General features: G+C 37.5%; 1 protein-coding gene across 2 annotated transcripts in view; it reads right to left on the reverse strand.

The window, feature by feature from the left end:
• The window catches only part of SEPTIN7 (septin 7), a 114,307-nt gene that overhangs the window by 85,961 nt on the left and 2,342 nt on the right, over positions 1-26,004 (reverse strand). The window lies entirely within an intron of this gene.

A 26,004-nucleotide genomic window follows, 5' to 3' on the forward strand; every position in this document is an offset into this window, starting at 1 on the left:
CTCAGTGAGCTGTGATCATGCCACTACACTCCAGCCTGGGCAACGGAGTGAGAAATTTCATGGTTGGTTGGTACTGAAAATATAGATTTAGGAATCATCGCCATACAGATACTATTGAAAAAGGAATGGATTCCCAAAGACAGACTACAGATAAACAGGAGGTCAGCAGGGCACGGTGGCTCATGCCTGTAATCCTAGCACTTTGGGAGACCGAGGCTGGTGGATCACAAGGTCAGGAGATCGAGAACATCTTGGCCAACATGGTGAAACCCCATCTCTACTAAAAATACAAAAATGGGCTGGACTTGGTGGCAGGCGCCTGTAGCAGTCCCAGCTACTCGGGAGGCTGAGGCACAAGAATCGCTTGAACCTGGGAGGCGGAGGTTGCAGTGAGCCAAGATCGTGCCACTGCACTCCAGCCTGGGCAACAAGAGAGAAACTCCAGTCTCAAAAAAAAAGAAGAAGGGGGTCGAGGCAAAGTCCTGGAGCAGAGAAAGATCAGTCAGTGGAGACAGGAAGAAAACCAAGATCATCTCAGGGATGGAGGATTCATTCAACTATGCTGAATGCTACAGAGAAAGATACCATAACAGAAACAAACATACTGATAAAATTTGGAAATAAGGTCACTGGTAACTTAAAAAATAAGAGCAGTCTCAGTAACATGGTGACAAAGAGTAACTAGGATGATTTACAGTAGACAATTATTTGCACGTAATTATTATAATAAATAACTTTAATTTTTTTTAATAAAATTATTTTAAACATTTTGTCAGTTCCCCCATGACTGATTTCCCAGAGGGAGAGAACCATGTCATATTCATCTCTATGTTCTTAGCAAAGTGCTGACACACAGTAGATATTTTAAAAATCTGAATGACTACTCTTTCAGGAAAACGTCTTCTGACGAAGAAACTCTGTACAAAGATAAAACATTGGTTTGGTTCTGCTAAAAATGTATCATCCCAAAATTTGTATAAAAGTGTCCTATCAGATACAAAAATATGGCTCTGAAGCTAACTAGCACAAATACTATTTAGAAAATATACTAATAATTTGGCAGGGCATAGTGGCTCCGGCCTATAATTCCAGCATTTTGGGAGACTGAGGCGGGCAAGCCTCTTGAAGTCAGGAGTTCGAGACCTGCCTGGCCAACATGGTGAAACCCTGTCTCTACTAAAAATACAAAAATGAGATGGGCAGTTCTCTTGAAGTCATGGGTTCGAGACCTGCCTGGCCAACATGGTGAAACTCTGTCTCTACTAAAAATACAAAAATTAGCCAGGCATGGTGGTGCACACCTGTAATCCCAGCTACTCTGGAGGCTGAGGCAGGAGAATCACTTGAACCTGGGAGGCAAAGGTTGCAGTGAGCCAAGATAGCTGCACTCCAACCTGGACGACAGAGCAAGACTGTCTCAAAAAATAATAAAAAAATAAAAAATTTAATACTGGTCGATTAAAACATATAGACTTCTCATATCTCATTAAGAATTTTTCCATATCCTAAATTCTAAAATCAACCATAGTCTGTAATTCAAAAGACTTAACCACCCACTGATTCTTTTCCTGCACAAATGTTCACAGTACCAGTGTGAAACATCTCAGGATAAGGAAACATTATTTATAGATGTGAGTAATACAATTGTGGCATTTATAAGTATGTATAAATAAAAGTATATTCACCCAAGCTTCTACAAAAATACCCCTAGGTCTTTAAAGTATTCCTTGATTTCAAACATTAGTCATGTAAGAAGAAACATTTATCAAATAATCTTTTCTAAAAGCGTATCTGCTAGATATGCTTTACAAAATCTTTTAGATGTTAAATCTGTATGTTAAAAGCATAGTTAAGGAAAAATCAAACTACATTAACTCCACTGTTTCATGGAAAAATCAACTTAAATACAATATCCGGTAACTTAGTTCTAACCTTCCTTCTAAGGTTACGTAAGTTCAGCACAAATATATTCAAATAACAGCATGCTTCAAACAAGTTCTAATAGATAGATTACTGAAATTCTTTAAGAATTCTTTACGTTCTCTTGCCACTTGTTCCTATTCCACAGTTACCCAAATCTTGCCATCTAAAATCTCATTACCATTTTTAAATCTCTGAATACTAATTTTCAACAAATTTCCCAGTAGATAAAAATTTTCCAATAGAAAAAAGCAGCAACTTATTTTGAAAACTATTAAATATGCTTTTTAGTAACAACAAAAAATTGATCAAGGGGAGTTGTAACAGAATGGAAGCCTAATAAAAATCAGAATTTGAGAAAAACACAACCCTAGAAGGAACTACAAACCTTCAACTTCCCACTATCATTACAAATAAGATGTTTAATAAAAAACTAAAATGATTAGGGATTATAATGTGCACCTCAAATTACCTTAATACACCCCAAATTCTATTTCTCCCTTTAGTATGTGCAGTTTAAACATCAGGCTACAAAAATCCAAGGTTTACATTAGTAACTTCACATTTCAAAAATAACCATTTATCTTTTCTAAATAACTTCAAGTTCAATCCGCCTCCCTTTGGATTTTAAAATATATACATATATAGCATATTGTTTTACACACTGACAAAGTATGTTTCTCCTAAAGTGTAAGTAACTCTAAATATGAAAAACCACCACAGACTACAAAAGGAAAAGATATTAATGCAGAAGTTTACTTCTCAACTTCTTAGTATTCCTAACAAAAGCCTTATATCATACACAGATATAAGTGTCTGGTACTTGCTTAGTCAAATTCCTACCATCTCTCATACAGCCTAAGGGAAAAGTTAAAGAAATTCATTTGCCATTTAAATGTTTTAAATATTTTAAGTATAACTGGTCTAAAAATGCCTAGATTCTAGATTTAATATAATATGAAAACTAAAATATTACAGGATTACATAGGCATGTCCTAAATATCAGTTTTTATGTTCCTCATCCCTCAACTATTTTAAAGTTCATAACCTATTTAGCATGCCCCCAGCTCTCCTCTTCTTACTGATATGAACAACTGGGTACTGACAGAACCAACTTTTATTTTCTTAATCCTAATCTGTTAAAAAGATTCTAATATTTAACTCTATAAATACATACAAGAATGAGATAACTTAAAATTTAAATCAATTTTTCTTTGCTCTGAACTTAGAATTCAGATATTAACTTCCTAGACTTACTGACCTCATTCCTTCACTCATTCATTCAACATACTTACAATATGCCAAGCATGTATGTGTGTTCTAGTAAGTAGGAATATAAAAGCTAATAAAAACAAGATCCCTGCTCAAGAAGCTAAGAATCTAACAGGGAGGTGAGATAAGCTAGAGGACAATTAAAATAATTCAGTGATAAATGCTCTGATATAGGAAAGCACAGAAGGATATATGAGAGCAAACAAGGAAGGGTGTTTCACCCTATCCTGGGATCAGATCCTTTAGATGATGAAGGACTGACTAGTAGACCTTAATTTGATGAGAGATGAGGGTGGGAGCTGAAGAATATGGGTCTCAGTCAGTTGAGTTATTAACTGCAAAGGCCCAAAAGCAAGAAGACAGTATGGTTCCTTATAGGAACTACAAACAGTTCAATACAACTCATTTTTAGGATCAAGGAACTATAGCTTAGGAAAGTTAAGCAAAAGTCAGATGAGGAAGGACTTTGTTGGCCATACTTAGGAACTTAGACTTCATCTTGAAAGCTTAGGAAGAGCATTAAAGATACAAAGAGGAATGCACAACCACATCAATTCACATGCAGAGTCACATTCATACTTTAGAAAATTACTACTGACAAGAATATTGACGATGAACTGGAGGAGAAAATGGTAGTAATCCCAAGAGCTGCTCCAGCTGCCCAGGGGAAAAATAAAGGCTTGAACCAAGATAAAGGCAGTAAGGACAAAGAGAAATATAGGTTAGAACTCTACTAGCCATTAAGGTAGCCGCTAGCTGCATGTGGCTACTGAGTACTCAAAATGTAGCTAGTCTGAATTAAGATGTGCTGTAAGTGTAAAATATCATATTTTAAAGACTTAGTATGAGAATAAGAATCAAAAATATCTTAATAATTTTATACTGATTGCATGTTGAAATAAAATGTTAGATATCCCAATTACATAAAACATAAAACTAAAGTTAGTTTCACCTGTTTATTTTTACTTTTCAAATGTGGTTATTATGAAAGCTTAATTACATATGTGGCTTGCATCAAACTGCTATTGGACAATGCTAGGTTAGATATTAAAGACATGAAATGACAGATCTCTGTAACTAACTTGTAGAAGGGTGATAAAATTCAAATTTCTTAATTTAGGCTTGAGCAATTAAGATGAATGGTGAGTACCAATTGTTAAAAGTAGAAATCATCTGAGTTAAGGTGGACTTTGGGAAGACAATGTCTGGCAGGCAGTTATATATATATAAAGGTTAGGAATGCTAGAAACATCTAGGTTAGACAGATAATTAATATCTTAAGTAATCAACATTTAAATGGTATCAAGGCCATAGATATGAATCCAAATACAGCACACAGAGTAGGAAGCAGGCCAAGAAGTAACACCAACATCCCATCATAATCACCTAAACAAACCTAGGAAAAGCTGAGAGAAAAGAACAGTCAAAGAGTTCACAGAAGCATTTCAAAGGAGGTCAACTGTAGCAGCCCCCTCAAGAAGTGGTTAGCTATACCAAATGCTCTGGAGTGGTCAATCTAAGGATACAGAAAAATCTACTTATTGTCACTGGAAACCACTGTCAAAGCTGTATCAATGGAAAGATAGGGGAAGAAGGCAGACTGGAAATAAATAAGCAGAAAAAAACCTACAGGAGGTGAGTATAAGCAATTTTTTTTAATGCTTATCTTGGAAGAGAAGAACAACAGGATAGCAGCCAGAAAATACAAGGTCAAGAGTTTTAAGCACTTAGAAAAAAAAAAAAAAAAGGCAGATAGTTCTACTTGTGTGAATGCTAATAGGAAACACCAAGTAGCAGATAAAGTTAAGTAAGGACACAGATAACATTTATGGAATGAAGGACAGGATTTTCCCTAAGTACCAGAGATAAAACAACTTGAAAATCCCAAAAAAAGAGAAGTAGGGGATTTTAAGAAGTAAAAATGTGAAACAGCAACCATAAGAATAGAGAGAGAGACTAGCAATACATAACAGCCATCCAAGCAATTTTGTCCACCTGGTTAAGGCTGAAGACCATAAATCTTTGACTGTATCCCTGAAGCCATGTGATCTTTTCCTCCAGTAGCAATCCGTAACTTGAGTACAATAAAATTGGCTGTAGGATCATTTGAAACTTGCTCTGCATGAAGGGTACACAAAAGTACAAGATCAAGAGAGCTGATAAACACAGATGAAGCAATTCCGTGAATGAAAATGGAGAGGATCAAGGATGGAAGTCAGGCAGGAAGTAAAGAAGACAGTAAAAAAATAAGTTGCTGGGCACGGTGGCTCATGCCTGTAATCACAGCACTTTGGGAGGCCAAGGTGGGCAGATCACCTGAGGTCAGGAGTTCGAGATCAGCCTGACCAACATGGAGAAACTCCATCTCTACTAAAAATACAAAATTAGCCAGGCGTGGTGGTGCATGCCTGAAATCCCAGCTACTCGGGAAGCTGAAGCAGGAGAATCCCTTGAACCTGCGAGGCGGAGATTGCGGTGAGCCAAGATCACGCCATTGTACTCCAGCCTGGGCAATAAGAGCGAAACTCCGTCTCGAAAAAATAAATAAATATATGTAAGTTGTGGTTAAAATGGACTATACAATTAAGATTTTAGAAGTGGAACGTAAGTTGCAGATGATAGCCCCACAGGGTTATTATTTTTTAATTTTTAATTTTTATATATTTTTTCTTCCCACCCATTCCCCCATAGGGCTATTAAAAGGATGGCTCTCAGATGAGACAGAGAGAGAAAAAAAAGGATGGCTAAAGCACAGTCAAGAAACTGAAGCTAACTTACTGAAAGTTTCTTACATATGGGCCTAAAAATGTCCCAGAATGATGATGGAGCTTGGAGCAGAAAGAAAAATTGAGTGTTAGACGTCATCTTTAATATTAGAACAAAACAGGGGTATGGTAGCTGAAAATTTTAAGAAGGGGTAGAAAACACTGCTGCTAAACAGTAAAATTGTAAGGAAGCAGGGTTCTTTTTGAAGAACGGCCTAGAATCTAGACCAGTGTTGTATCATGGAAATATCAGGTAACCACATATGAAATTATAAATATCCTAGTACAGGGGTCCCCAACTTCCAGGCCACGGACTGGTAGCGGTCTATGGCCTGTTAGGAACTGGGCCGCACAAGAGGAGGTAAGTGGCGGGCAAGCAAGTGAAGCTTTATCTGTATCTCCAGCCTCTCGTATTACCCCCTGAGCTCTGGCACCTGTCAGATCAGCGGCAGCATTAGATTCTCACTGGAGAGTGAACCCTATTATGAACTGTTCATTCAAGGGATCTAGGTTGCACAATCCTTATGAGAATCTAATGCCTGATGATCTGTCACTGTCTCCCATCACCTCTAGATAGAACCTCATCTCTTAAAAAAAAAATTAAAATTAATATTAGGCTGAGTGTGGTGGCTCACTCCTGTAATCCTAGCATTTTGGGAGTCTGAGGCGGGTGGATGGCCTGAGCTCAGGAATTCAAGACCACCCTGGGCAACATGGTGAAATCCTGTCTCTACTAAAATACAAAAAATTAGCCGAGTAGTCCCAGCTCCTCAGGAAGCTGAGGCACGAGAATTGCTTGAACCTGGGAGGCAGAGGTTGCAGTGAGCCAGGATGGTGCTTATAGCACTCCAGCCTGGGCGACAGAGCGAGACTCTGTCTCCAAAAATTAAAAAAATAAAATGGGGCCAGGTGCGGTGGCTCACGCCTGTAATCCCAGCACTTTGGGAGGCCGAGGCGGGTGGATCATCTGAGGTCAGTCAGGAGTTCAAGACCAGCCTGGCCAACATAGTGAAACCCCGTCTCTACTAAAAATACAAAAATTAGCCAGGCATGCACCTGTAATCCCAGCTACTCAGGAGGCTGAGGCAGGAGAATCATCCGAACCCCGGAGGTTGTTCAGCTACGAGGTTGAGCTACGATCGTGCCACTGCACTCCAACCTGGATGACAGAGTGAGACTCCATTTCAAAATAAAAATAAAAATAATAAAGTGAGTACTAGTGCCCAGTACTAGGTGACGATGTGGAAAAAGAGACACTCTCCTACATGACTTTTGGAATATAAACTTAAACCACTTACCTAAAGTGCAATTTAGCCATGTGGACCAAAAACTGAAGTTTTTATTGTCTTAAATTCAACAAATTCCACTTCCAGAAATGGATAGTCTTGAGAACCATACATGATTAAGATAACATAATATTCAACAAAGTACTGCTCATAATAGTAAAAAATTGTAACAATTTTTGATGAGTTCTAAAGACAAGTGAAACTAAAATTGTATTACAGTACCTCCATGTATTAAAATACCAGGCAGCCATTAAAAGTAAGGTTTTACAAAAATACGTATGGACAGATAATGATATATTGATTAGAAAAACATTCTTAAACACTTGTCACAGGAGAACATCAAAGAAATTGGTGGAGTAAATACTTCAGAAAATTTTGCTTCATTAAAAGCAAGGAGAAAACTGACACAAACTGTTCAAATCAACTTAACTTAAAATTCTGGAAATTAACTAAAAGCTTGCAGGAATCCAGGTAATGCTTATTCAAGAAAAGGGGCTGGGCCTTGGTAAAAACAGCAGCTCTTGCATTTTAACTTGCCCATTCTCATCTCTCTACCTCTACAGTAGCCTTGAAAACCATGGGCACATAATCACAGTAAAAACCAGCAGCCTAGTGGCAACTACAAAAAAACAGAACAATCATAGAATGCCTTCAAAGCCTCACTCTCAAAGTGCTGTCATTATTTGATGTGTCTGGTAGTTCCTAAAGGACCACTCACAAGTGACCACTAAGATAACCAAGCAGCGACTTCAGTGACAACATATGGCAAAAATTAACTTCACAGAATTAGTACGAAAAGCAACTAAGCAAATAACAAAAAGCAACAACAATAAACCCTGCAGGGAAGGGAGAATCTGATTTCCAGAGCTGCCACACTGTATTATTTGAAATATTTAAAATGTCTAGTATTCAAGAGAAAATTATGAGCCTTGCAAAAAAACCTCAAAACTGCATGGCCCATATACAGGGGAAAAAAGCAACAGTCCCTGAGAAAGCCCAGACATTAAACAAATAATTTAAACCTGCTATTTTAGATATGTTCAAAGAACTAAAGAAAAGTCTAATAAATTGTCAAGTATGAAAACAATGTTCATCAAATAGATAATATAAAAAAAGATAATTTTTTAAAAATCTCGGAGTTAAAAAATACAATAAATGAAAGTATTCACTAGAGAAGCTCAACGAAAGATTGCAGCTTGCAGAAAAAAGAATCACCAAACCTGAAAATGGGTTAAATAACATTAACCAGTTTAAGTAAAGAAAGAAAAATGAACAGAGCCAGAGACCTACAGAACAAAATCAAACATGAAGTAGAGAAGGGAAGGAGAAAAGGGGTGGGTTTAGGAAGGAAGGGGCAGAATGCATATTTGAAGAAACAGAACTGAAAACTTCCCAAATTTGAAGAAAAACATTAGTGTCAACATCAAAAGCTCAACAAACTGAATTAAGATAAAATCAAAGAGACCCACACATAACCAAACTGTCAAAAACCAAAAACAGAGAATCTTGAAAGTAGCTTATGAGAAGCAACTATATGTATAACAGACTGTAAATACGAACAATAGCTGACATCCTATCAGAAAGCAAAAGGATAACATATTCCAAATGTTGAAAGAAAGACTGTCAAACAAGTGAGCTATGATGGTGCCACTGCACTCCAGCCTGAGTGACAGAGTGAGACCCTATCTCAAAAAAAAAAAAAAACACAAGATGTAGAAAACAGCAAAATTAAAGGTGTAAATCATATCACTACTTAGATTAAATGTAACTAGATTAATGTATTTTACTGTTTCAGGTATAATAGGACTCCAATCAAAAGGTAAAGAATGGCTACGTGGATTTTTAAAAGTAAGATCCAACTATGTGCTGCCCGCATGAGACATGTTTTAGAATCACAAACACAAACAGATTGAAAAAAAAGGACAGAAAACAAGAGAGAGCTGAAGTAGCTACACTAATATCGGAAAACACAGACTTAAAAGACATATTGTTACCACAAAGAAGGATATTTTATACTGATTGAAGGACCAATCCACTGAGAAGATAGAACAATTTTAAGAAAGTATGTCTCTAACAAAAGAGTCCCCAAATTGCACAAAGCTAAGAAAATGAAAGGTAAAAATAAAACAATTGAACAGTAATAGCTGACTTTCAACATCCTACTTTCAATAATGGGTAAAACAACTAGACAGATGATAAAGAAGCAGAAGACTCAACAACACTATAAACCAACTAGACCGAACACATAGCTATACAGAAGACTCAACAACACTATAAACCAACTAGACCTAACACATAGCTATACAACATTCCACCCAAAAACAGCAAAACACATTCTTCTCAAGTGAACATGGAATATTGTCCAGAAGAGACCATATGTTAGATCACAAAATTTAAATGGGTTGAAAATCATCCAAAGTGTATTTTTCATCCACTAGAGAATGAAGTTAGAAATCAACTGCAGAGAAAAATTTGGAAAATTCACATATTTGTAAAAATTAAACACTACACTCTTTAATAATCAATGGGTCAAAAACTAAATCACAAGGGATACTGGAAAATACTTTGAGATGAATGAAACTAAAAACACAACATGCCAAAATGTATTGAATGCAGCTAAATCAGTGCTTTGAAGGAAACTTACAGCTGTAAATGCCTATATTAAAAAGAAAGATCTCATATCATAACCTTCCATCTCAAGAAACTAGAAAAAGAACAAACTAAACCCAAAACAGGGAAAACAAAATAAGGAAATGATTATTTGAGCAGAAATAAATGAAATACATAAAATAGAAACATTAACAAAACCGTAAGTTGGTTCACTGAAAAGATCAACAAAATTGACAAAACCTTAGCTAAACTGGCCAAGAAAAAAAAAACCAGAACACTCAAATTACTAAAATCAGGAATGAAAGAAGGGAAATCACTACCAACCTTTCAGAAATAAAAAGGAACCTATGAACAATTAATTCCATGCTGACAACAGATCAGATTAGAACCTAGAGGAAATGCAAAAATCCCTAGAAAGACGTAAACTACCAAAACTGACACAAGAAGAAACAGAAAATCTGAATAGTCCTATAACAGATTAATAACAAAAAATAACTAACACACACACACACCCCAAAAAAGCAAAAACACAACTTTACACAAAGCCCATGCCCAGATGTCTTCACTGGTAAATTCTACCAAATGTTTAAAGGTTGTACAATCCTTCAAAAACTAGTCCAAGAAATAGAAGAAGATTAAATACTTCCCAACTCGTTTTATGAGGCCAGTTTTACTCTGATACCAAAACCAAACACATCGAGTAAAAACAACCAACCAACATCTTATATAGATGCAAAAAAAAATCAAGAAAGTACTAGCAAACCAAATCTAGCAATAAAAAGGGATTATACACCACAACCAATGGGATATATCCCAGAATGAATATGTTGGTTTTACACATGAAAATTAATCAGTGTAATACACTAAATTAAAACCCACACACAACAAACACATAATAATCTCAGTAGACACAGAAAACACATTTGACAAAAATTCAACACTCTTTAACAATAAACACACTTAACAAACTAGACATACCAGGGAACCTCAACCTCACAAAGCACATCTCAGAAAACCCACAATGATGAAAGAGTGAATGCTTTCACTCTAAAATCAAGAACAAGACAAAGATGTCTATCATTGCCACTCCTAATCAACACAGTTCTGGAGGTTCCAGAAGAGGCATTTGGTAAAATAAAGAAATAAAATGCATCTAGATTGTAAAGTAATGTAAGTAGTATTTGCAGGTGATATGATCTTATAAATAAAAAATCCAAAAGAATCCACTAAAAAAAAAACACTACAGGAACTAACAAAGTTGCATGATATAAGATCAATATACAAAAATCAATTGCATTTCTATTAAAAAGTTAAGAAAAAATTCCATCTACGATAGCATCAAAAATAAAATACCTAGAAATAAATTTAACAAAAAGAAATGTAAGTCTTATACATGAGAACTATAAAAATGTTGTTCATAAAAACTGAAGACCTAAATAAACAGAAGATATTTTGCATTAATAGAGTGGAAGACTTAATATTGTTAAGACGACAATACTCTTCAAATTGATATACAAGTTCAACACCATGGCTATCAACATCCTTGTTGGCCTACTTGCAGAAATTAGCAAACTGAGCCTATAGTTCAGATGGAAATTCAAGGCAACCAGAATAACCAAAACAATTTTGAAACAGAACAAAGTTGGAAGACTCACACTCCCTAATTTCAAAACTTACTGCAAAGTTAGTCATCAAAACAGTGTGGTACTGCCATTAAGGACATATAGATCAATAAGAGACAAATGAGAATCCAGAAAAAAACCCTTACATTTATGGCCAATTATTTTCACAGAAGTTGTCAAGACGACACAATGGAAAAAGACTAGTCTTTTCAACAATGAGTGATGATACTGGATAGCCACATACAAAAGAATAAATCCTATCTCACACCACACACAAAAATTAACTCAAAATGGATCAAAAACCTAAACATAAAGGTCTAAAACTATAAAACTCTTAGAAAACATAGGGGTATATTTTCATGACCTTGGATTAGAAATGCTTTCTTGACTATGACATCAAAAGCACGTGCAATAAGTAGATAAACTGGACTTCATCAAAATTAAAAATGCTTGTACTTCACAGAATACTATCAAGAATGTAAAAAAAAAAATCTGTGGAATTGTAGGAACTACTTGCAAGTCTTCTATACGATAAAGGACTTGTATCCAGAATCTATAAAGAATTCTTACAACTGAACAGTAATAAGACAACTTCATTAAAAACTCAGCAAAGCATTTTAATAGACATTCCTGCAGAGAAGGTGTACAAATTGCCAATAAGCACATGAAAAGATGTTCAACATCATTAGGGAAATGCAAATTAAAACCACAATGATACCAGCTCACACCCAGTAGCATAGTTTTAAAAGACAGGCAATAACAAGTGTGCATAAGAATGTGGAAAAATTGGAACTCTCATACACTGCTGGTAGAAATGTAAAATAAGGCAGCTGCTTCGGCAGTTAGGCAGTTCTTCATAGAGTTAAACTAAAGTTACACTATGATGCAGCAATTCTATCCTTAGATATATATCCAAGGAAATTGAAAACTATAGGTCCACACAAAAGCTTGTACTCGAAACATTCACAGCAGCATTATCCATAATAGTCAAAAAGTACAAAATAACCCAAATATCAACTAATGAATGGATACATGAAATATGGTAGTATATATACAACAGAATAATATCCAGCAATAAAATGGAATGAAGTACTACTGAGACATGCTACAACACAGACAAAACTTGAAAATACTGCTAAGTGAAAGATGCCAGTCACAAAAGGTCACATTATATGATTCCATTTATATAAAATGTCCAAGATAGACAAATCCATAGAAACGGAAAGTAAATTAGTGGTTGCCAGGACAAGGGAAGAGGAGGGATGGGGACTGGTCATTAATGGCTGCAAAGTTTCATTTGGGGCTGATGAAAATGTCCTAAAAGTAGACAGTGACAATGGTTGCACAACCCTGAATACACAAAAAACTACAAAATCACACTTTCAAGGGGTGTATTTTATGGCATGTAAATTATCTCAATAAATCTGTGATAAAAACAAGCATGTACTGTACACTACCTTTCATACATAAATTGTTATATCTCCTTTCTCACACGTATCTTCTCATATGTGCAAAAAAACACTCACAAAAAATCAATCAGAAACTGACGAGATCCATTACCTCTATCGATGTGTGGGAAAGTGGTAGAAAAAAGGAGAGTGAGAACAGGGTAAAAGAAAGGTGGGAGGAATACTAAGTCTATAACACCATGGTAATTTTCCATATATTCCCATTAAAAAAACAAAATCAGCCAGGATGTGAAAAGAAATAGTAACAAGTAAAACTAATTGTATTTCCGAAGAATAACATGAAGACACTGAAGGGGGTGGGACAGAAAAGAATATAACTAACTTTGGAAAAAAGCATTTTGATTAGCATAAGTTATTAGTACAGTATATTAACTAACAGTATTGGCACTGCATAAGGCAAAAGACAAAAAAAGCATACACAAATGTTATACTCTAGCAAGTAAGCATATTACATAGTTCTGAAGTTACATCTATGTGTACAATAGATTTTTCCAAGTATGTAAATAAATTGTAGATGAAAGCCAGGTTTCTCAATGTTGAAGAAAGGAGTTACAAGGAAAAGAGAAAGGCTAGATTTAACTCTGCATTAACAGATTGGAATCGATGTACCAGTATAAATTCACGGTTTTTAGTATACATATGCACACGTTTTTACACATATACAAAAATACAGATGTGTATATATAAATTCATATGTTGCCTACCTCTGTCTGCTCAAAACATCTACTAGAAGCAGTGACACCCCAATAACAATGAGCACTTCTGGTGCCCAGATCTTGGTTCCTAATTACTACTCTCAAAAAAAAAGGTTGCTGGACTCCTTGGACAATGGTTGATTCCAAGACTTAGGCAGGGAAAATACAAGATGAACTAGAAAGTAAAGATGTACCCCTAAAAATGATGGGTACATACTGAAAGGATGAACAAGAGCCACCTGAAAGGCTCTCAATGGACAACTGAACGATAAAACAATGAAAAAATCAATATATAACCGAACTGATGAATAAACAAAAGAGCTCTTCCTTACAATAGAATCCCAGCTTTTTTTTTTTTTTTTTTTTTTTTTGAGACAGAGTCTCGCTCTGTCGCCCAGGCTGGAGTGCACTGGCATGATCTCAGCTCACTGCAAGCTCCGCCTCCCAGGTTTACACCATTCTCCTGCCTCAGCCTCCAGAGTAGCTGGGACTACAGGCGCCCACTACCATGCCCGGCTAATTTTTTGTATTTTTAGTAGAGATGGGGTTTCACCGTGTTAGCCAGGATTGTCTCGATCTCCTGACCTCATGATCCACCCGCCTCGGCCTCCCAAAGTGCTGGGATTACAGGCACGAGCCACCACTCCCAGTCAGAATCCCAGCTTTAAAACGTAGCATCATGTAAAGAGAAAATCGCCAGTAACACAAACAGCACAGTAATAACTGCCATAGGCAAGAATCATTGATGAGATACTAAAGTTAGTGGGTAAAAGTGTAATGAGAAATAGTTTATTTGCACAGTCCAACAAAAAACTAGTACCTAAAATATAAAAAAAACCCTTACAATTCATTAAGACAAATAACCCAATTTAAAAATGGACCAAAGATTTCAATGGACCACCAAAGGTGACAAACAGATGGCAAATAAGCACAGGAGATCCTCAACATCATTAGTCATTAGGAAAATACAAATTAAAATTACAGTAAGTTATCTCTACAAATCTATAAGAATGAGTAAAATTAAAAGCAGTGACCATTCCAGGTGTTGGTGAGCACATTGAACAACGTGAATTCTTATTCACTGGGGGTGAAAATTTAAAATATTACTAATATATTGCAAAAAAATTTTGCAATTTAAAAATTAAACATACACCTACCATATTACTTACCCCAAGAATTTACCAAAGAGAAATAAAAGGTTGTGCCACTACCATTACAGCTTTTTTAAGTTTACAGAAAAAGCATGAAAGAAAATACTCTCCAACTTTTAAGTTTCCCCAGTGACCAGCACATAGCAGGTACAAAACATGTATTTGTTAAATGAATGAACTTGCTGAAGTTCTAAACTAATGACTTAGCAGCAATACTACCAATAGTTAACATCAATGTTACAGTAATATAATATCAATACATTATTGATGTAATGAACTTAATGTCAATACTACAACTGATAGTCTCTTATTTCAAAGAGTTCAAAAGCACCGATACACTACTGAACGTGAAATGACCAATATTCCAAGTTACTCATCATGTCATGGTTGGTAAAAGCTTCTCAGAATGGGTAGTTTTGATATGAGCCTTCCTTAACAGATGATAGGACTTCAAGACAGGTACAAACACCATAAGCAGAAGCAAGAATACTAATATTGGCTGAGTGCAGTGGCTCACTCCTGTAATCTTGGCACTTTAGGAGGCTGAGGCAGGCAGATCACCTGAGCTCAGGAGTTTGAGACCAGCTTGGTCAACATGGCAAAACCCCATGCCTACAAAAACACAAAAAAACTAGCCAGGCATGGTGGCACACACCTGTAATCCCAGCTATTGGGGAGGCCAGTAGCTGAACCCAGGAGAGAATGAGAATCGCTTGAACCCAGGAGGTAGAGGTTGCAACAGTGAGCGGAGATCACGCCACTGCACTCCAGTCTGGGTGACAGAGCGAGACTCTTTCCAAAAAAAAAAAAAAAGGGAATACTGAATACTACTCATTATAAGTAGGAAAAGGTCAAACCAAGGAGGTGATAAAATGATGGCCTAAAAGTTTTTAATATATAAAAGATTCATAAGGCAGTATACGTACAGCTAGCTAGAAATCTGAATTCTAGTATCTGCTGTAACTTGTGTTCTGGTGGGTAAATTATACAACCTTTCTGAGAACTGTGTTCTGGCGGGTAAGTTACATAATCTTTCTGAGCCTTAGATTGGGATAACGTCTTTATGAGGTTATTTGTAAGGTGTATATACAAAACAATTAACACAAAGGGTTTGGCACTTCACATACAGTAAGTACAATACAATAAATGGCAGTTGTTACAGTGGTTGTGCTACAGATGATAGTTATTATTAAGGCCTCTGGATTTATATCTTGCAAAGTCATTCCCAAACCTGGCTATAATCAGAAGAATATGGGGAGCTTTTGATTAAAAATAGAAATCTACGCCCCAGTCTAGAAGTAGGGAATTAGAATCTTGCTGATAAGAGCCCAAGAAATAGTATTTTTAACAAGAGCTCTAGAAGCCAATACTATAAATAATAGACAGATACTTATTTTACTATAATAGGTAAGTTATTTTGTAAAAGTAGTGTTTTGGGTATAGTAATCTGAAAAGATTTATTTATTAAATGAAGTGGGAAGAGACCGGAAGTCATAAGAACAACGAGGAAACTAACCTACCGGGGGGAAAAAGGTCCTTTGTTTACCTTAGCTAGATTCTAATTGTTAAATGTAATCCACTACCAACCAACCAGAACTAGAATACACATCCTTCAATTAAAAAGCAATGGAGCCTCCCAAAACTTTCAACACAGATTCAAATAAAAGATGTTTCCATTAAGCATAAAACCCCCATTCCCTTGACATTTCCCTTAACCCTGGCCAGTACTAATGTTGATGGTGCATTTATATCATATATCGTGCTATATTTGCATGTCTGTAGTATTATTTCTGCATTTCCTCTGTGTTGACCACATGTTTGGCTTTCAAAAAGGGGCTTCAACTTTTCAGCAAATCCAAAACTATGCCAAAATTAAAAAAAAAAAAATGGGGAAAGAGACGTGGGGCCTGTGTCTATGTAATTACTTCTCTAACAGCACAGCACCATGCACTAACACAAACAAGTATTTCTGATGGGTCTACTTGCCAGCTAAGTCATTCTAGTTATCTTTTTCGGCCACAGCTGAAGTTGAGTTAGCCATCTCCCTAAAAACTGTTTTTTTTTTTTTTTTTTTTTTTTTTTTTGAGACAGAGTCTCATTCTGTGACCAGGCTGGAGTGCAGTGGCTTGATCTTGGCTCACGGCAACCTCTGCCTCCTAGGTTCAAGCAATTCTCCTGCCTCAGCCTCCTGAGTAACTGGGATTACAGGCACCAACCACCACGCCTGGCTAATTTTTTTGTTTGTTTTTATTTTTGAGACGTTCAAGCAATTCTCCTGCCTCAGCCTCCCGAGTAACTGGGATTATAGGCACCTGCCACCGCGCCAGACTAATTTTTGTATTTTTAGTAGAGACAGGGTTTCACCTTCTCGGCCAGGCTGGTCTTGAACTCCTGACCTCATGATCCACCCGCCTCGGCCTCCGGAAGTGCTGGGATTACAGGCATGAGCCACCGCGCCCAGCCTTAATTTTTGTATTTTTAGTAGAACAGGGTTTCACCATGTTGGCCAGACTGGTCTCGAACTCCTGACCTCAAGTGATCAGCCTGCCTCGACCTCCCAAAGTGCTGGGATTACAGATGTGAACCACTGCCACCATGCCCGCCTCTTAATAAGCAAGCTTCTAAGCCCCACCTCCCACCTGGTGAGTTATAGTCTCCAAGCATGTTAAACATTAGAAATGTTTCCAATGCTGGTCCAGGATTTAGGACCACTAATACATCCCTAATTACAACCTTAAAATATATATATATATTTAGAAAGAATATAAATTAACTTACAATGACTGAAATAATTTATTTTTCCCCTTGTGGTTAATTTGTTTAAATTAATCATAAAAGAAACCAAGTTTATATACTAAACTTTTATTATTAAAAATACTTTAAAATGTTAATATTTGAGAGTACATTAGTTTCTGGAAAATTTGTCCTTGTATAGCTCACCTCATACCCCAAAATGCTACATGTAATAAATAAGGTGGTACTCTCATTTAAAAAAATAAATAAAAAAAAAAAATATATATATATAAACGGAAAGAACTGAGATAAAATTACTAAGAGAATTTTGCCTCCTCTTACACAAATAATGATCTCACTCAAAATATTTACTGTATCCTCTAAAACTGAAGGACAATACATACCAAAATCTTCCTCAAAAGAAAGAACTCGGCTGGGCACAGTGGCTCACGCCTGCAATCCCAGCACTTTAGGAGGCCAACGTGGGCAGATTGCCTCAGGTCAGGAGTTCGAGACCAGTCTGGCCAACATGGTGAAACCCCGTCTCTACTAAAAATACAAAAAAATTAGCCAGGCGTGGTGGGGTGCGCCTGTAATCCCAGCTACTCGGGAGGCTGAGGCAGAGGAATTGCTTGAACCAGGGAGGTGGAGGTTGCAGTGAGCCTCTGTCTCACCACTGCACTCCAGCCTGGGCGAAAGAGCGAGCCTCTGTCTCAAAAAAAAAAAAAAGAACTCATTAACTCATTACAATTTGAAGGGACAATAAGAATATATAAGGATACAAAATGTCACTCCTGCAAAGAAACACTAGCATAACCCTGAGTCTGAAACAAATGCTGCTGTGAAACGTACCAGCAGAAATTTTAAATAAGTAAACATCTGGCTGTGTGTGGTGGCTCACGCCTGTAATCCCAGCACTTTGGGAGGCCAAGGCGGGCGGATCATGAGGTCAGGAGATTGAGACCATCCTGGCTAACACGGAAACCCAGTCTCTACTAAAAATACAAAAAATTAGCCGGGCATGGTGGCAGGCGCCTGTAGTCCCAGCTACTCGGGAGGCTGAGGCAGGAGAATGGCGTTAACCCAGGAGGTGGAGCTGGCAATGAGCTGAGATCGCGCCACTGAACTCTAGCCTGGGCGACAGAGCAAGACTCCATCTCAAAAAAAAAAAAAAAAAAAAAAAGGAAACATTTTAGTACTACCCAAGAAACTGGAGACCTCAGTCTATATATGAAGGACAAGGAAGTTTCACACAAATCACTTTATTCTAATTTCCTTCAACTCTGTTCACAAACTCACTTACTAAACATAAAAATTCAAAGCACAAATGAATACATTTATAATTATCAAAAATGTTTATTTTCTATCCTAGATGTCTTCCTAGTATTGAGACCCTACAAGACATGTCCACTTGGATGTCCCCCAGGCCTCTCAATTTCATGTTTCAAATTACCTATTTCAAGAAATAGCATCTGCTCATCTACCCATTCACTCAAGTCGGAAAGCTCAAATATTCTGGACTCATTACTCACCACCCACATCTTCCCTAATACCTTACAACCATCCCCCTCATGTCCTTTCCCATTGCCCTGCTTCTGACCAATTTTTAGTCCTAAACTGCTACATTAAATTCCTTCAATTTAATGGCTTCAACCTGGTGCCCTGTCAACTCTCGACAGAGAGAATTATCATCACGATTCTTACGATTACCACTTTTCTTTTAAAGCCTTCAATAAAGACTTTTAAATTCTCAGCACAGCAATACGAGTTGCCTACTTACTTCTTCTAACCTCATAACCTGATACTAACATAATTTCTCAGTCTAGAATAATTATCTTTACTCCTTCACCTCCTTTACCTAATCACTCCCACCGACTTTTAAAGATTCACCTTCTCCAGCATGGAAAAGTATCCTGCTTTGAACTTTCACTGTATGCTCTACATACTTTTATATTGTATCACAAATTTTTTATTAAATGTAAGCCAGTTATGGAGACACAAAGGTGAACAAAACACAGTCCTAGACTTTAAGCACAGTGGAGGCAGAAAAATAAAGTCAACTGCAATATAGTCTGATAACTATTTTTAAGCTGAGGTGCTCAGTGTTTATTACATGCCAGGCATCATGCTAAGGATTTGTCATGTACTATCTCATTTACTTCTCCAATAACCTTATGATTCCCAAAATAGAAGGAAAAATAGAAGTTCTGTTATTTGCCAAAGGTTCAGTTAAGCTTTAGAACTGAGATATGAAATCCAAGTCTGACTCTAGACCTGAAACTCTTAATCACCATGCCTCTATTTCTACTGCCACAGCATTTAATTCAGTTTCCCCAGTGGCCAGCACACAGCAAGTACAAAACGTGTATTTGTTAAATGAATGAACTTGATTGTTGAAGTTCTAAACTAATGACTTAACAGCAATATTACCAATACTTAACATCAATGTTACGATAATATAACATCAATACATTACGATGTAATGACAATGTCAATACTACAACTTTTAAGTGGTAGTCTCCTGCTTCAAAGAGTTCAAAAACTAACAGTGTATTTGTTAGATACATTAACAAATGTGAAAAGATCAATATCCCAAGTGACTCATCATGTCATAGTTGGTAATAGCAAAACACTGGAAATTAATGTCTATCAGAGGCAGACATGTTAAACAAATCATAATATATCCCATATCATGATCTATCCATATGCTATGGTCTTAATGTGTTCTCCTAAAATTTGTAGGTTGATCCTTATCACTAGTAACGGTATTAATAGGATTAATGACCTTATAAAAGAGATGCAAGGGAGCTGCTTGACCCTTTTGCTCCTTCTACTATGTTAGGGCACAGCATTTGTTCCCTCCAAAGGAAGTAGCATTTAAGTGCCATCTTGGAAGCAGAGACGCCAAACCTGCTGGCACTGTGATCTTGGACTTCCTAGCTTCCAGAATGGTAAGAAATAGATTTCTGTTCCTTATAAATTACCCAGTCTCAGGTATTTTGTTGGAGCAGCACAAACAGACTGAGATATCATGTAACGGTTATGCAGCTGCATAAAAGAATAAAAATGCTCTTTATGTACTGATACAGAATAACCCAAATTACACTCATTGGAAAGAAACGTGGGAAACAATGTGTCTTATGCTACCAAGGGTGGGGGCAGGAAGGATATATGTTTTTAACTTCCACATGCAAAAAACACCTTTGGAAGAACATACAAGAAACTGTTAACACAGGGTGCCTGAGGAGTAGGAAACTGGGTGACTTGGGGGTAGAAGTAAGAAGGAGATTTCACTGTATCTCTCTGTTTAAACTTTTGAATTTTGAACCAAGTGATTATATTACCTATTTAAAAAAAAAAAAAAAAAAAAACCAGGCCGGGTGCGGTGGCTCACACCTGTGATTCCAGCACTTTAGGAAGCCAAGGCAGGAAGATCACGAGGTCAGGAGAGACCAGCCTGACCAACATGGTGAAACCCCATCTCTACTAAAAATACAAAAAATTAGCCAGGCGTGCTGGGACACGCCTGTAATCCCAGCTACTCAGGAGGCTGAGGAAGGAGAATCGCTTGAACCCAGGAGGCAGAGGTTGCAGTGAGCCAGGATCATGCCACTAGCCTGGGTGACAGAGCAAGACTCCACCTCAAAAAAAACAAAACAACAACAAAAAACTTTCCAATAAATTTTTTAAAAAGCAATCAGGCACGGTGGCTCACACCTGTAATCCCATCACTTTGAGAGGCCAAGGCAGGTGGATCACCTGAGGTCGAGAGTTCGAGACCAGCCTGACCAATGTGGAGAAACCCCGTCTCCACTAAAATACAAAAATTGGCCAGGCACAGTGGCTCACGCCTGTAATCCCAGCACTTTGGGAGGCCAAGGCGGGCGGATCATGAGGTCAGGAGATCGAGACCATCCTGGCTAACACCGTGAAACCCCGTCTCTACTAAAAATACAAAAAATTAGCTGGGCGTGGTGGCGGGCACCTGTAGTCCCAGCTATTCAGGAGGCTGAGGCAGGAGAATGGTGTGAACCCGGGAGGCGGAGCTTGCAGCGAGCCAAGATGGCACCACTGCACTCTAGCCTGGGCGAGAGAGACTCCATCTAAAAAAATATATATATATTGGCCAGGCACGGTGGCTCACGCTTGTAATCCCAGCACTTTCGGAGGCCGAGGCGGGAGGATCACGAGGTCAGGAGATCGAGACCATCCTGGCTAACATGGTGAAACCCCGTCTCTACTAAAAAAATACAAAAAAATTAGCCAGGCGTGGTGGCGGGCGCCTGTAGTCCCAGCTACTTGGAGAGGCTGAGGCAGGAGAACGGCGTGAACCTGGGAGGCAGAGCTTGCAGTGAGCCGAGATTGAGCCACTGCACTCCAGCCTGGGTGCAAAAGCGAGACTCCGTCTCAAAAAAAAAAAAAAAAAAAAAAAAAAATATATATATATATATATATCAGCTGGGCGTGGTGGCGCATGCCTGTAATCCCAGCTACTCGGGAGGCTGAAGCAGGAGAATCACTTGAACTGGGGAGGTGGAGGCTGCAGTGGCTGAGGTTGTGCCATTGCACTCCAGCCTGGGCAACAAGAGCAAAACTCTGTTTCAAAAAAAAAAAAAAAAAAGTTTTAAAAAAGCAGTTTCAGAAACGAAAACAGAAACATCATAACATCCATGACCATAGCTTTCTTGATTGATATGGTGCCAAGGTGTCTGATACTTCTAGGAGTCAAATACCTGTTAAATCAATGAACAAAGTTTACAAAAGTTTCAAATTACCACTGCAGGAATATTTCAAATATATCTTATAAACCATAGCAAAACTGGTGGAAAATGGTTTTGATTTTCCTGAAAACAGTCAATCAGAGCCAAAGATTTTCAGGGCCCCATCCCAGGCCTATCGTTTATCAAAGTGTGAAACACTATGAGAATCTGTATTCTTTGAAAAACACCATGACGTTCATTTTATTTGAAATCTTATATAATAAAGTTATGGGGATGGGGAGACTTTAGAAAGTTACCCAGAAAAAAAACACTTTAAATGAGTCAACTGTATACATATATCAGTAAAGCTGTTAAAAAAAAAACAAAAACAAAGGCAAAAAAACTAATTCATGGCTATTAGAAATCTTATCAGTGGTTACCTGGGGCAGTAGAAGGAGAACTCCAACAGGGCACAAGAAACTCTGGGATGGTGGAAATATTCTCTATCTTGATTAGAATAAAGGCTACAAGATGTGTGCATGCACATCAGCAATTCATTGAACTAAATACTTAAAATCCATGTATTTTATTCTATGAAAGCATACAATAATGAAGTTACTTGATAAGTTGGAAAGCATTTGGAAATGCAGACTCCTGGGTCCCTCTCCCAGAGATTGCTAATCAGTGGGTCTTGTACTGGGAACCAGTTAATCTGCATTTTTAACTCCAGGCCATGGTTGACTCTTCAACCATACTTTGGAAAATACTGACCTAGCATAATGTTCTATGTCCAGTAATTACTGATCATGCTTTGCAAAAATATATAAATTAATGATAAACTTTTAATACAAAAAAAGTCTAGGTAATTTTGATTCCCAAGTTTAGGAAATACTAAAAATATTAAGTGGTAGGAGTTCCAGGAAGAAGTAAAAAGTAAGACAGTTAAGAAAGCTTGTTCCTTCTTCCCTGTCTCCTACAATCCTTCAGTAGCTCTCCATCACCTAGTGCAGTGGTTCTCAACCAAGTTCTGCTCCCCCATGTGACATTTGGCAATGTCTGTAGACATTTTTTTCATTCACAACCAGAGAGAGCATGTGCTGCTGGCATCTTAGCATGATGACAGCAGGTATGCTGGTAAATACTGTACAATGCACAAGACAGCCCTCCTCTCCCTCAAATAATTACAAAACCTCAAATGAGAAACTCTGACCTGGAGCCTCACCTCCAATAAAGCTATCAGAAGTAGTCAGTTGTGTCCCAGAGTTAAACAAAACAACAGAATTAAGATGTTACAACTTCAGGAAAGTCCATTTTTACTTCCAGATCAGTGGGGAAGGAGGAAGAATATCATCTTTATATTTTACATAAAGCAAACAAACATCGAATAAAATGTAAATGACACATGAATACCTAAGTCTTAGAAAACTTCAAAATAATGTAAGCAGGAGCAGCTTCAGGCTATCCCCCCAATCACAGGGGATACTTATGAATTCTCAGCTTTCAAAGTATGGTATTTCTAAAGTTAACACTGGCCTAAAATATAATACTGTACATAAACTTTAGCATGACAGTCTGTTGCTGCAGCATAGTTTAACCTAGTGCTATGCAAAGTGTGGTCTGTGAACCAGTGAGCCAGTCTGTGAATTATCAGTTTATGTCACAGAAAAACAGAAATTGAGAGCACAAAAATGGAAATTTTAATAGCAGAATAATTTTATGTCTATTGAAACTAATAATAAAAAATTGGGGCTTATAGTTTATCTTTCTTATTCCATTTCCACTTTTTTTATTTGCAGTATAGTCATGCAGTATGTCCAATGTTTTGGTCAAAAATGGACAACATTTATGACAGTGGTCCCATAAGATTACAATGGAGCTAAAAAAATTCATATCACCTGTGATGTCATAGCAGTCATAAGTTCATAGTACAGCACATCATCTTTTCTATGCTTACAAGCACAAACACTTGGCCGGGCGTGATGGCTCACGTCTATAATCCCAGCACTTTGGGAGGCCGAGGCGGGAGCATCACTTGAGGTCAGGAGTTCCAGATCAGCCTGGCCAACATGGTGAAACCCCGTCTCCACTAAAAATACAAAAATTAGCTGGGCGTGGTGGCGAGTGCCTGTAACCCCAGCTACTTGGGAGGCTGAGGCAGGCAAGCACCTGTAATCCCAGCTACTCGGGAGGCTGAGACAGGAGAACTGCTTGAACCCAGGAGGCAGAGGTTGCGGTGAGCCAAGATCGCGCCATTGCACTCCAGCAAGGGCAGCAAGAGCGAAATTCCGTCTCAAAAAAAAAACAAAAAACAAACAAAAAAAAAAACAGAAAAAAAAAGAAACACACTTACCATGTGTCATAATTGTTTACAGTAGTCAGTAAAATAACAAGCTGTACAAGCTCATAACCTAGAAGCAATATGATATAGCCCAGGTGTATAGTAGGCTCTACCATCTAGGTTTGTGTAGGTATACTCTATGATTTCTCAATGTACCCTATTGTTAACAACGCCTAACTGTAGTTTTTAAAATTACAATCTAACCTACTCTGACTGATGTATCTAGTGAGTAGCAAAGCCAAGATGTGCATCCATATCTAACATCAAAGCCCATGTTCTAAATAATTATTAAGATTTTGAACTCAAACCCCAGTGTGTAATCCCTACATCTGGATAGCTGGACTGTACCAAGTGTAAGTCACAAGGATTTAGTGTGTGTCTGGCCTACAGCCTTCAACACTTAATACCAGCCAAGCTGCCTCTTTGGCCCCTCTTCCCCAAGCCCATGCTCAAAGCTTAGTCTCCAGATCTCTGATGATGCAAAACGACACAGGAAGACAAAAACAAAGAAAAGATTCATCCTCAAGGCCTAAAGCAGAGTCACTGAATGCTACTCTTTTCTTTTGGAAGCCACCCTGGTTTCTGGCTATGGGGGATAACATCCTCTCAAATAGGAGCAGGCCTCAGATCTCTCTAACCATGCTAGCTACGTGGAGTACAGGATAAATGAATCCAAAATAAGAAAAAGCCACACGGACTTAACAGTCTTTAATTTTAAAGTCTTCCTTCCTCGCACCAAGACCTCCAACCCCTAACATAAGGTTCGAAGACCTTAGATTTGACTCATCCATACTGTACATTTTGACCACAATCCTTTAAAAAAAATTACTTCCCCACCCAGTACACAATACCTGAAAGAAAACTTAATATCCCTCAATATATTAAGTGCAATGTCCACTAATGGGTCACAACCTGCAGTCTTCAAAACAATGCTGTAGAGTTCAATGGTCTACATTTAACAGCATGCTCTCATATAGCGAACTAAACCCATAATCAAACTACCTTAAAACTCTTAAAAACATAATTTTTCTTCAGTTTCTATTATATAATAAAGTTTGTCTTTACAGTCCAAACTTAGTACGGAAAAAGTATACAAAAAATTTTGTCTCAAAACTTAGTAAAAGACATAAATCATTAATTTAAAATGTTCAACTTCTAATCAAAAACTGAAGATAGCTTAAGTCAAAATGTGAAACACATTTCTCAGCAGGCAATTTAGTCAGGTAGGAATTCTCTATCAGCAATTCCCAGAATACAGTCTACAATGAGTATGTATATCATCAAATTATAATAAGTCTGAAACTAATCTGCTCTACCACTATCCTTATTCTGACTGGTCCCCTCATCTGATCACTCTCCATTACTGAGACCTTAGAAGCCATAGATGTAACGCTTCTTCCTCCCCCTTCTCCCCCAAGCTTTGTTGTTGTTGTCCTAGCATAT

This window comes from Symphalangus syndactylus, chromosome 9, assembly GCF_028878055.3.
Source record: "Symphalangus syndactylus isolate Jambi chromosome 9, NHGRI_mSymSyn1-v2.1_pri, whole genome shotgun sequence".
Taxonomy (NCBI): Eukaryota; Metazoa; Chordata; class Mammalia; order Primates; family Hylobatidae; genus Symphalangus; species Symphalangus syndactylus.